At 34.9% G+C, this 12299-nt stretch overlaps 1 pseudogene across 1 annotated transcript; it reads right to left on the reverse strand.

The window, feature by feature from the left end:
- Positions 1–1276: 1276 nt before the first annotated feature.
- LOC131069048 (protein mago nashi homolog 2-like) lies at positions 1277–12074 on the reverse strand (annotated as a pseudogene). Its single transcript, XR_009112104.2, has 3 exons — positions 11708–12074; positions 8719–8895; positions 1277–1844 (listed from the first exon to the last, which is right to left on the reverse strand). The product of XR_009112104.2 is annotated as a protein mago nashi homolog 2-like (transcript).
- Positions 12075–12299: the final 225 nt, after the last annotated feature.

Consider the following 12299-nt stretch of genomic DNA (forward strand, 5'->3'; position numbering starts at 1 on the left):
AAGGAAAAGCGAGCGAGTGTTAACCAGCTAAGCAGGGAGACGAAACAAAACAAAGTTGGTTAGGATATTAGGATAGTAAGCTTGCCCAAAGAGCCCAAAAGTGTGATGGGACTTGCATTGAAATTAAAGACCCAATAAAATAAGAGGAGAAAAGTGTAGACATACACTTTTCTCCTCTATATTAATGGAAGTATTTCATCTATAAAAAGAAAAAGATGACCCTTCAATGCTATGCTGGGTATGCAAGTATTTCATCTATAAAAAGAAAAAGATGACCCTTCAATGCTATGCTGGGTATGCAACGCAATCTTTGGCATATACCAAGATGTCCATTATACAAATGTGATTTAAAGTTCAAAAAGCCTCATCTACCTAGTTCAAGAAAACAATAATAATAGATATAGAGAAATAATCATGAAATGAATACCTAACTCCATAGCGGGCAACGTATCTTCCTCTATTTGCTTACTATCCATAAAAATAAATTAGACGGGAACAAAACTATACAAATGCCTTTATATCTCACAATATTTTCAACTTAAACATTTATCACTCGCTATTCATAAAAAAAATATTATTAACCCATTTGCATAAAAATTATACGCCATTCATGCAAGAAAACCAAATATCCGAGGCCAAAAAACAATAGAAAAGTTGTACTAACCTACTTATAAAGTAGAGAACGCATTGAAATTTCATGAACATGCATTTTCGAGGCATATAACTTTATCTCAGTTTACAAGCATAACCCCCCACCACAAAGGACCTAACTGAAAAAAAACCTTCATTCATAATGCTATATAATCATGTAGCCATAATCAAGATACTGACCAATTTGCTAAAGGTTCATCCTCAAACAATACCCAGCACTGAGACCTGAACACTTGTAGAACCTTGAGGGCTAACAAAATAATGACCCAACAACAGGGATCTATTGCATACCCAAAAACACGTAAATCCTATAAGTTCTAGCATGAAATAATTACCTATTCATGACAACATATTATTTCAGTCACAACACCTGTCCGCATGCATCTTTATGTTATTTGTGAATGATTTCTCTGTCATAAAAAAATCAAATGGCCAACATTTACTTATCCTAGAATCATACTCTCTCCCTCTGGTGAGCTTAGTAGCAAGGAAAGCGCTTAAAATGATGTTTGTTGTAAGGTTTTGGGGAGCTAGTTAACTAAACATGAAACCTGTGAAAATCTTCCTTTTATCTATAAATCGTACAAACGCAACTTGACAATGACATAAACAATGTAGACTAAACTTGTCAACAATATGGTACATGTCAGCTGTATAATAATATTGCAATATTCTAACACATAAGTTATCAATAGTTTTCTAGGAAAAATTCAGTGTACATGTTTCACAATAAGATACAATTTGCAGAATGTCCAAACAAAGCTGAAATAATTTGAAGAAATGTGTTGTAAGAAACTCATTGACTCTCGCTCATGACCCAAAAATCCCACATCAATTTATAGTAATAATGGGACCACATATACTTCTGTAATTAGAAAGCAGCTTGTAAGTAACCCAGTGACTGTAGCACATCACGCAAAATCTCACATTGAGTTATAGTTGCCAAGAGACCACACAAAATTCTGTATTAATGCCCCCAATGAAAGCAACTAACCACCTTCTTCCTCAACATATATCACGACAGCCACTACAGAGTTTCTAAATATTGGAAGCAATCTTCATTCACGTAGCCCATGCTCTTAAAAGACCTTCACATTGTACATCACATCTTTCAAAATGCTGCATCGAAATATTTAGAAAGGTTTTATCTTAAAGTGCAAGCCAATGAGGGAGAACACAAAGCACTTAAGATCCTGCATAAAGGCAAAGTGATTAATAAGTCAGTATCAGCTACTACTGAACAAAATCGGTTCATACAAGGAAGTCCAGAAATAAGACAATGGAGAATCCATATATTTAAAAGAATTCAAACTTGTTAACTCTCAAAATATGGAGATTTATATGAAAAATAAATAACATATATGCAAAGTTTAATGGAATTAGATATTGTATAAATGTATGATGAGTGACACAAATTTTAATGGGGCCACCCACTATTTCCAAATGATGGCAAGGTGAGACGTCAAATCTAAACACTGGGGAAGCCTGTTAAGAATCAAAAAATTGCACACTCAACATTCTCCAATGACATGCTTTTTCTTGATTGGGCTCTGAATTTGGTTGTATATTAATGGGTCAAATGATGTGTAAATATTTTTCAACATATCAGAATACATCTTGCAAAATCATCAACAAGAACTAGCTGGTACATGGTTATTGTTCACTTGCATAAAACAGTTGTGTGCAGTCATGAAAACACTTTATTTCACTTTGATGCTTGCTAGTACAATGAACAAAACGTGTTCAATGGCATTATTTTTTGAAGCAATTGTAACTTTGGGACACCTAGCATAACTAGAAAGATGAAGAGCACCAATTTATAATTAAAATTTGGAAAGTACTCTAACAATTGAGGCTACCAGACTTTCTCGATGCAGAGGATTGAATAGTTCTATTAGATGGTTTTCTTCCTCGAGAAATAAGGCTTTATGGCACTAAATATGCCAACATAGAGTTATCACTCATCATTGTATCACAAATCTCATGCCAACAAGAAAAATGTGCAAATCTCTGACTCAACTATCTAACATAGGGAAGAAAGCAAGATATGAAACATTCTTCAGGTGTTGGACTTGACTTTGCCTGATCAGAATGGGGATATCCAAGCTGAAACTGTTCCAGCTCTCCTAATTCTTGCATTCAATTTCTATGATAATTAACATTGTGTGAAAAGATAGAGTTCTTGGGACAAGTTTTCAGCCACAATTAACAGCACCTATAGTCTAAAAGCATGTTGTGGCAGCTACAAAAGATATATTTATCTCTAACACTCATTAGATATAGCTGCACAAAACATAAAGTGGTCAATCTCTATTGCTATCTGTTTTTTTCTCTCATTTGCACTCTTGTTTCATCAGTCTGACAATCCATACATTTGGGTAGGCGCAATAGCTTCTTGATCAATATATATGAGTGTGTGTGTGTGTGTTAAGCAGAAGATGGAATAAGAATAATTATTTCTTAAATTTGAAGAATCAGAAATGAATTATTTGAATAGCCGAAGGCAAGGCTTGACACACATTCACACTTGATATGAGAATTCAAAGAGGCCATTATGGCATAGCAAAGCGTACATCTTGTCCATCAGAAATCCCAGGGGTTCTTCCAATTTTTGTAGCAAAACAGAAGAATGATTACTTCACATGGATTTGTATTCAATAGACTGAAGTTCCTGAAACCAGATCAGGCAATATTCCAGGATACTAAAGCAAATGCAATGTAGGAGATCTTAACATTATTGATACAAAAATATTGTGTGTAGATCAGACACCATTACAAAAGCTTGCACTACGATATCTGAAAATATAGATTTCAAAAAAAAAAAAAATTGGTCCCCATCTTTGTGGCTTGCAACAGATGCTCGCTTGTGTGGCATTTATTTCTTTGAATATTTTGTCAGGTCTTTCTTCTCAAACCCCAATCATGTCCTTCCTCACCAGTGCTTGCACGTATGTAATTTCTTAAGAAAGTGCAAACCAATTTGGGTAGAATGGTAGAGACTTTCCAAGAACTCCTAGTAAAAAATAGACAGTTTCTAGTTCTGCAACAATAATTGCTTGAATTGACTTTCCTGCCCAACCTTCCTATGCTACTGCTAATGAACCAAATGTCTCAAAAATTATATTCCACCAAGCTTCTAGGACGGGGATGGCAGGGAAGGGGGGAACGTGTTTCAGAGATGTTTTTTTTGGATGCCATTTTAATGGATGGAGAAGGGGACAGCTATTAAAATATAGGGAAATTCCAAATATTCATATAATAACATTGATAAGGCATTTGTCATATATATTATAGATCCTTAAGGCATAACATTTAAATGAAAATGCCCAAGGGCTGCAAACTTCAACTACAAAATGACAAAAACATAGAAACTTTGCTGCTACCCATGTTTGCACAGAACTTGTGCAATCAATAATCCTGTCTCCCTTGTCTCAGGATTATGGTGGTTGACACAAGTGACAAGTTCTTAACTTTGTATTGGCATTGAAAAGGAGGCCACCTCGATAAGACTGAAATCTCTACCATTAAATGTTGCAAAACCTGCAATTTTGTGACTGCAAAAATAACAGAAAACCCTAGTTCTCGGTGCTAGAAAACCACCAACTTCAGATTGAAACACCATCTGGGAAGGTACAAATGGAGCATGCAATCCTAAGTATTGTTTGGAATGATTTTATCATAAAAACCCTGATACTTGGCCAACACAAATGACTAAAAACTGCTTTCAAATCTTGCAAAGTCAACCCTAACAACATGTGACTGTCATAAACCATAAAGAAGCTTGAAAATCTATTGTTTTGCAGACCAAAATCTCTCATTTAGGGTCGAGAGTGGCATGGGGACCCACAAAAAACAATACTACATTTTTTAATTTATTTTGGGCCCTTTATTTTTAAAGGAGCGTAACTGCTGGGGAAACGGCTGGCTGTCCCCAGGACAGTTAGGGGATGTAATTGATGTCCCCAACCATATCAGGGATGGCCAACCATCCCTGCAAAGTCCTTGCATTTCTGGGATATTTTATAAAATAAAATTGAATGTACATTTATTTCCTAAGTCACCGCTCATTTGCTATATAAAAACTACAATCGAATCCAATATTCATTCTTTAAAATAGAATGTATAACCATATAAAGGTCACCAAAGTCTCTGCTTGATAGAATGGTCCAGAATTGGCCCCAAATTGGCTCTGCAACAACCAGCAGCTTCCGTCACCATTGGCCTATTGCAGGGAACAATCGATGAACAAAGCTTAATCTCTGCAAAGTCACAAGACAAAGACGGAAGTCCAAACAAACATCCAATAGCCCACAATCTACTTTTACATGTGTCCCAAGTCTTACAGTACAAAGAAAAATTGGAAAATCCTATTGTGAACCAAAAAAAATGCTAACCCTATTTCTTACGAATTTTAGGAGGAATCCAACGATTTTTTTAGGCTTTTTAAAAAGTTCGCATAAGTTCAAGCTTTATGGATTAGATTGAGCAAACCCTGTGACATAGTTGATAACTATATGGGATGAAGTCAATGCAATGATTCTAGGCAAGAAAAGCTTAAATTCTCACCCTGTTGATACTCTGTCTACAGCCTGTGTTGCCAAGGAAATTAATATGAAGCAATCTGGTACTACAACTCAGAAAAAATGTTCTAGCAATGCTACAATCTTCAATTGTCAAATGGGACTTCCAAAGAGGAGAGACAGGTTCAAAATGCCACGAGTCAAGATAAGGAGTAAAAAATGGCAAAATAACATATTGAACCCACATGGAATTGCATACACCACCGGACTAGGAATTGCATACACCATTGGACTAGGCCAGGTGGAAGCCCCAGGTAGATTTGACAAAAGAAACACTTTCAAACCCATGAGGAATGGCATACAACACTGGACTATGCCAGGTGGAATCCCCAGGTGAATATGACAGAAGAAACACCCCTCGGACATGGCATCTAAGCTGAAGATTACCCTGCATAGAGATTTTACCAAATAAAGACAAATTGTACAAGCTTACTTAAGATAGGTATGAAGCTTTGTAGCAGACTCTCTAATTATATTAAAAGTATCATTGCTCCATTTTAACTTTCAAAGTTTCATTTTCATTATGCAGAGTACTAAACAGCTTGCAGTCCAAGATATTAATTTTGTTTGGGCCATTATGGTATCGGCTTCACCAGAAACAGGCTCTATGCCAAACATTTTCAAAGCCTGAACAGATTTAGTAAAAAAAATATAGGAATACCCAAGGTTGTATTGAGGCAGGGGTACTTGGAGACTCCGGAGACTGGTACTGGTATGGCTATTTTTTCAAAATAGGAGACGGGAGTACTTGGAGATGATATAATTAAAATAATATTTTCAATTACAAAACATTATAAAAATAATATAATAAATATTGTATACTAAGTCACTGAGTTCGCTGAATTTCAGCCATGAAATTCGAATTTTGGAGAACTTCATTCTGTATAAAATTCGTTAAAATTTGCCATAATATTCGTAAGCATTTTTTAGGGTTTGTGGAAAGCATATTCAGGCTTTTTTCCTTATTAAAACACTGCAAATTCACTGCAGAAGAAACGAGAAGGGCACAAGCTGCATTTCAGGTTTTAGCGAATGTTGAGAGCAAAGCATGTCGGTCTGTCGAGCTGCATTTTCACCAGCATCGGTCTTGCAGCTCCCATGTGCCTTTTCTTTCCATTCCCATGTCCAAACAAACCACAAAATTTTATTTTAGGTTTCTTTCTCTTATTTATTTCCTTGTTGGGTTTATCAAGCATTTTAAATTTTAATAAAATATGATCATAATGTCAAATTTAATTTGTTTACATTATATCGTTTTTATAAAAAAACTTTAACATTTATTTATTAATTTAACATTTATGATCTGTTATTTTATCTTTTTAAGGTTTTTCTTCATTTATAAAATTTAACGATGTATTATAAATTTTTATAATATATGTTTAAACTAAACTATTATTATAGAAATTTAACATTTACTATAATTAAATTTAATATTGCTTTATTTGATTTTTTAATATTAACATTTATAAATTGAACTGACATTTTTTAAAATATTCAATTTAGATTTTAAACTATATATTAAATTTAACAGATTTAAAGCATTTCAATTAAATTTAACAAATATACTAAAATTTAATATATTTAAAGTAGTTTAACAGATATATAATATTATTTTATTTTAAGTTAAACACATTTATATAAAGCAAATTTAATGTCCAAATTTTTCTCGAAGATTTTATCCTTGTCAAACTTCATCTGAATTTTATTGCTACCGAAATTGAACTCGAATCCAAACCTTGCGACTTAGATTATATATATTTAAAATATTAATATATGAATATAATGCATTTTATACAATCAAAATGTGTAGGGATTTTACAATTTTGTTTATACCAAAAAAAATAAAAATAAAAATTGTGTGAGAACTAATACCAAATATAAATAAATAAAAATTAACGAACACAAATGATATTATAAGAAATTTATTGATATATGATATTCATCCACAAGTGGAGAATTGTGAGCCTTGCTGGAGTCTGGCATGTTCATTTCCTAAGTCAACCACTGCATAGAAGATTGCCGTGAGGGTTTATTCTTTTATTTTTACTTCTTGCTGGACAATTTATTCATAACCAGCACTCCTTTCTACATAGCATGAGCTATCTGGGATGATTCGTCAAATATTATATTTATGTTACCACGAATACGCTTTATCATTCAAATATCCAACATATTTTCATCTTAGCGGCAGTTTCCCTCAACTTGCGGCATCATGTCAGCCATTTCTTGGCACAGCAGTGTTAAAAGCTAGGTTTTATTGCACGCAAGCCATTGGAGACACACGGAAACTTCTGTGTGGCGTCTCCTCTTGACAGACATATCCGCCCATGAACCCAGTACCGGCAACATGTCCCAAGGGTTCGGAGATGCGTCTCCCAGTAACCTAGGGAATAGCTTTTTATTTTAACTTCATATTTAATGGAAGACAGTATCGATCCCACAAGGAATTGCATACACCACTGGACTAGGCTAGGTGGAAGCCCCAGGTGAATTTGACAGAAGAGATACCTCTCAGACATGGCATCTAAGCTGAAGATTGCCCTACATGGATATTTTACCAATTCATGACAAATGCTACAAGATTACTCGAGCTATGTTTGAAGCTTTATAACAGACTCTCCAATTATAGTAGAGGTATCATTACTCCATTTTAGCTTTTAAAGTTTCATTTTCAGTATGCAGGGTACTAAGCAGCTAGTGGTCCAAGATATCAATTGGCTATTTATTCAGAGTCTCAGACCATTATGGTATTGGCTTCACTGGAAACAGGCTCAATGTCAAACATTTTGAAAGCTTGGACAGCTTTAGTAAAACAAAATATAGGAATAGCTCTTTATTTACTTCCATAGTCAATTCTCACTGTCGTTTGCTGTAGAACCCAAGAGAATAAAAGGTTATGATGATTAATTTTATCTGTTATTGTGAAAGCAGCATCTAAAAATAATTAATATGCAATTTGTACGACTAGACGGGCTACACTTCAAAGCACCAGAAAATGGGAGGCAACAGAGCAAAGTAAAATTTGAATTCAGAAGTGATTGCACCTTTAAATTTGTGTAACTACACTTCAATGTACTCATTTTTCTTAAGTATTTGCAGCTATTACAAAGGTTAATTTTGCCAATGCATTGTCTGAGACCCTGAGAGTCATACTCAAATCACCTCATCACTATAATTTGAGACATGCCTACATAATAAGAAATATTTTGCAAACAAAGATTCAATAACCCTGAAAACAAATTTCTAGCCTGCTGAAAATAGTTTCTACCTGTCATATTTTCTAGCATCCTAAGTAGACCTGATAGATACAACCTGGTAGCTTACGATTTGACTCATATTTCTCTATAATTATTTTTAGAAAAGGATTGCATGAGCACTCATCAAGTCATCAAATTAACTAAATGAAGCTTAATTAAAAGATAGATGTATTGATACCATATTAGTTGTTTTAACATAAACCTCTCTGCAAAAAGGTAAATAAACATGCCTGAACGAGATAATAAAAAATACGAAGGCCTTCAGGATCCTTGCTGCTCTGCACATCAACCAATGACCCTATTTTGGAAGTTGTAAATGAAATGTGTTCATTCCCCATCACTATTTCAAGCTCCTGTCGCCCAACTCTATCAGGCTCAGGCCAGTTATTGTCATCTTCCTTCATGATCTACAACATTTACCAAAGTTTATATAAGGTCTTGCACATTATACTTTACAATAATTCACATGCAAACTCTTAAGAAAAATTTTTAAAAGTAGGTTTTGCAAAATTTACCACAATTTATTACAAATTTTTCACATTAAACTTTACAAAAATTCACATGGAAGTCCCAAAATTTAAAAGTTAAAAACCCTTATATAAAAAGACAAACTTTAATTAGGTGCTTGCACACTGAGATTATCAAAAAAATACACAAAACCCCTGAATAAGAACTTTAATAAGAGTTTTCCACATTAAAGTTTACAAAATTTTACGTCAAAGCCCTAAACCCTTATTTAAAAAGTGAGTTTTGCCTCATTTATTAAACTTCAATTAGATATTGCACACTAAGATATACAAAAAATCACACATGACCCATAAACTCTTGCTTACCTACTGAATTTTGCAACATTACAACAAATGTCAAAAAGGTCAATTGAGATGAGCCCAAGCAGTAAAGTATATCACAGAAGACATGAAAATGTACTGAAAATAGCAAAAATGCCACATCTAACACGCTGATTCCTGCATATCCCAAAAGAAAGGCAGGGTGTAAATCTAGTATGACTTTGAGGTAAGAGAAACCCCTTGATCAAGACATCTAAGCCAGTGATTACTGAAGAAAAAAATTAAATTTGGTAAATCGTTAAATAAAACCATCACTAAGGTTCTGCAACGTTAGGGTTGACAACCCCTTTAATAGAGTAATCAAGAATAAGCACAAACGGTAAGCTTCATGCAAATGGCCAATCACTGGTTTTGTCAAGTGGAATTTTGATGGCGCTTCAAAGGGTAATCCTGATCTGTGTGAAGTCAGCGTTATGATTAGATCCCCATAAGGAACTTTTCTGAAAGGTGGATCCTTCTTCCTTGGAGTGAAGATTAATAATGAAACATATATTTTGGCTTTGAATTAAGGCATTAAATTGGCAGCCTCTATGGAATATAACCCTCTGGAAGTTGAGGGTAATTCACAGGTGATTATAAAGGGATGCGTTAAGAGCTTGCTGAGTGATTGGAAGCTCCCCAGTATTTTAGATGAAATTCCAGAAGTTGGCAGAATCTTTAGAGAGATTTTATATTGTCCTTGTTACAAAGAATGCAACTGATGACAGATTTTGAGCAAATGAAGGTATTTAACAACTGCCTTTCTCAAATATACTATTCAAACAACTGGGTGATTAATAACCTTTTCAAGATGGATTCTCCCAAGGCTGAGAGTGATACTTTCCTGGGTATTAGGGATTTAAAGCAAACTTGTTATTCGAGGAGATTCCCTTCTCTACTCCAATTCTCCCTAACTTTTAGTTTTGTTTGCTGTCCCTGGCCATTTGATTTAGATTATTCCGATTAATTATTATCTGTAAGGAATGAGGCCACCATCTTTTTAGTCATTGCAAGGTACCCACATGTGGGAAGTGGCACACAGCCTAATCCAGACCTCATCAGAAAGATTTAAGAATCACACCTGTTTATAGCTGATTTTTTGTTTTATATCACCAGTAGGCAGTTGTAAGAGTCAAACCCTCATTTTTTAAACTGTTTCAGGATTCATATGGTCCAGCGCTAGGATTATGGTGCAGGAGATATCAGAGAGGTATTACCCCTACAATGGTACCATCTCAGACAGGATGCTGAGATGCACTTTTTAAGTTCATGATGCTAAGACATTGGATTCAGTTAAGGATATTTTAGGAGAGAAATGCCTCAGCAACACTTGGATTTTGGGTAATAAAGCATCTGTTGAGGAGAATTTCATGAAAAATGTAGCTGATTGGGTGCATTATGCAGCAGTTAAAAAATGGATTGTCGGTTAGAATCTTCCATACTAGGATTATATTCTTTGAGAGGAGAGTTCTGGTGAGGAGACAGATTGTCGTAAGCTTAGAAGCTTGCAGGCTTCTGCTTGTGTGTTCGGGAGGAGGTGGAGAAGTTCAAGAGGACTTCCCTAACTGCCCCCAAGCAGCAAGCTCATATGGTTTGTTTTCGCCAAGTTTTGGCACTTTCTTTTTCCTTTGGAGCAGTGCTTAAGAAATCTCCAGCCAGCTCATAATGCCTTTGATGTTCCTGATGAGTGACGCTAGGGCTTTGCAGCAGATTTTTTTCAACTACAGAGTCCAAGTGGCAGTCAAGTAAGAGGAAGTTGAAAATCCTAGGCCACCATGTCATGAGCTTGGTAGTCTTCTGTTTGCAGCTGCTTGCCTAATTGTTGTGTCCAGCTAAACTTTGTTGTTGTGTTTTGAGTATGCAATGCTCTATGTATGGCTGGATCTTTCTATCATAAACGCATGTAATTTTCAGTTCACCCATGGGTAAGTGCTCCTCCATACTGCAAATTGATATATCCCAAAAGGAAAAATGGAAAAAAATAGGGTTTCAAAACAAATCATATACAAACCAAACTATAAAACCTCTTTCCTCGAACTGAGTTTCCAGCAATACCAAACAAGAAACCTTGATTAGGATTTTGCACATTAAAGTTTACAAACAACAGAAAACCCTAAAATTATATTTTTTAGGATTTTATAGCACACAACACATTTTCAAATGGGGTTTTATGCGTTAAGGTTTACGAAAAGAACAAAAGGAAAACCACCACCCTATTTAAAAAACTAGGCTCTGCAGCATTTAAAAAACATTAACATCGATTTTTCTCACTAGACTTTATCAATCAGGGACGAACCCACTTAGCAGCATTTACCGAACTTCAACAAAGTTTTGCAAATCAAGAACTACAAATCACACAAAAACCCTAAAAACTTCGTTGAAAAAAGTTCACCTCGCTCTCTGAGATAATCCGACAACATTCTCTGAGCACGGCCTCGGTTAGAAAAAACCTCTTTGCGAATCATGGTATCATTTATATAGTTTGAATTGTTTGCATAACGAAGCTTGCCATCAGGACGAAATTCGAACTCGAGAAACTCGTGGCCGAATTTGCCCTTGTGCCCCACATAGTACCGAACGTAAAACTCTCCCGCATCCTCTACCATTATTGCCGCAAGCTCTCCAAAAGACTCAACCGCTTAATCTAGCTTCTGAAAAGGAAGCCAATATTCCACTTGACACAGAATGAGACCTCTTCAAACATCAAATACGAATATATCGGTCAATAATGTGGCTCAAGAGAGTCGAAACATATCATCCCCTTCCCTGTGAACAAAACAAAAGAAATCAGCTAAATAGAAAAATTAAACAAACTTGGCATAAAATGTTAGAATATAAATTGTGCATTTGTAGTTTAGTTTTATTATTATGATTGGATATTATTTATTTATTTATTATCCGTAAATGTCTTTATATTAATATTATCAAAGAAAGTACATTATCAGCAGAAAATACTAAAATTATGTGTATGATCCACACTTCGC

This window comes from Cryptomeria japonica, chromosome 4 (assembly GCF_030272615.1).
Source record: "Cryptomeria japonica chromosome 4, Sugi_1.0, whole genome shotgun sequence".
Lineage (NCBI taxonomy): Eukaryota > Viridiplantae > Streptophyta > Pinopsida > Cupressales > Cupressaceae > Cryptomeria > Cryptomeria japonica.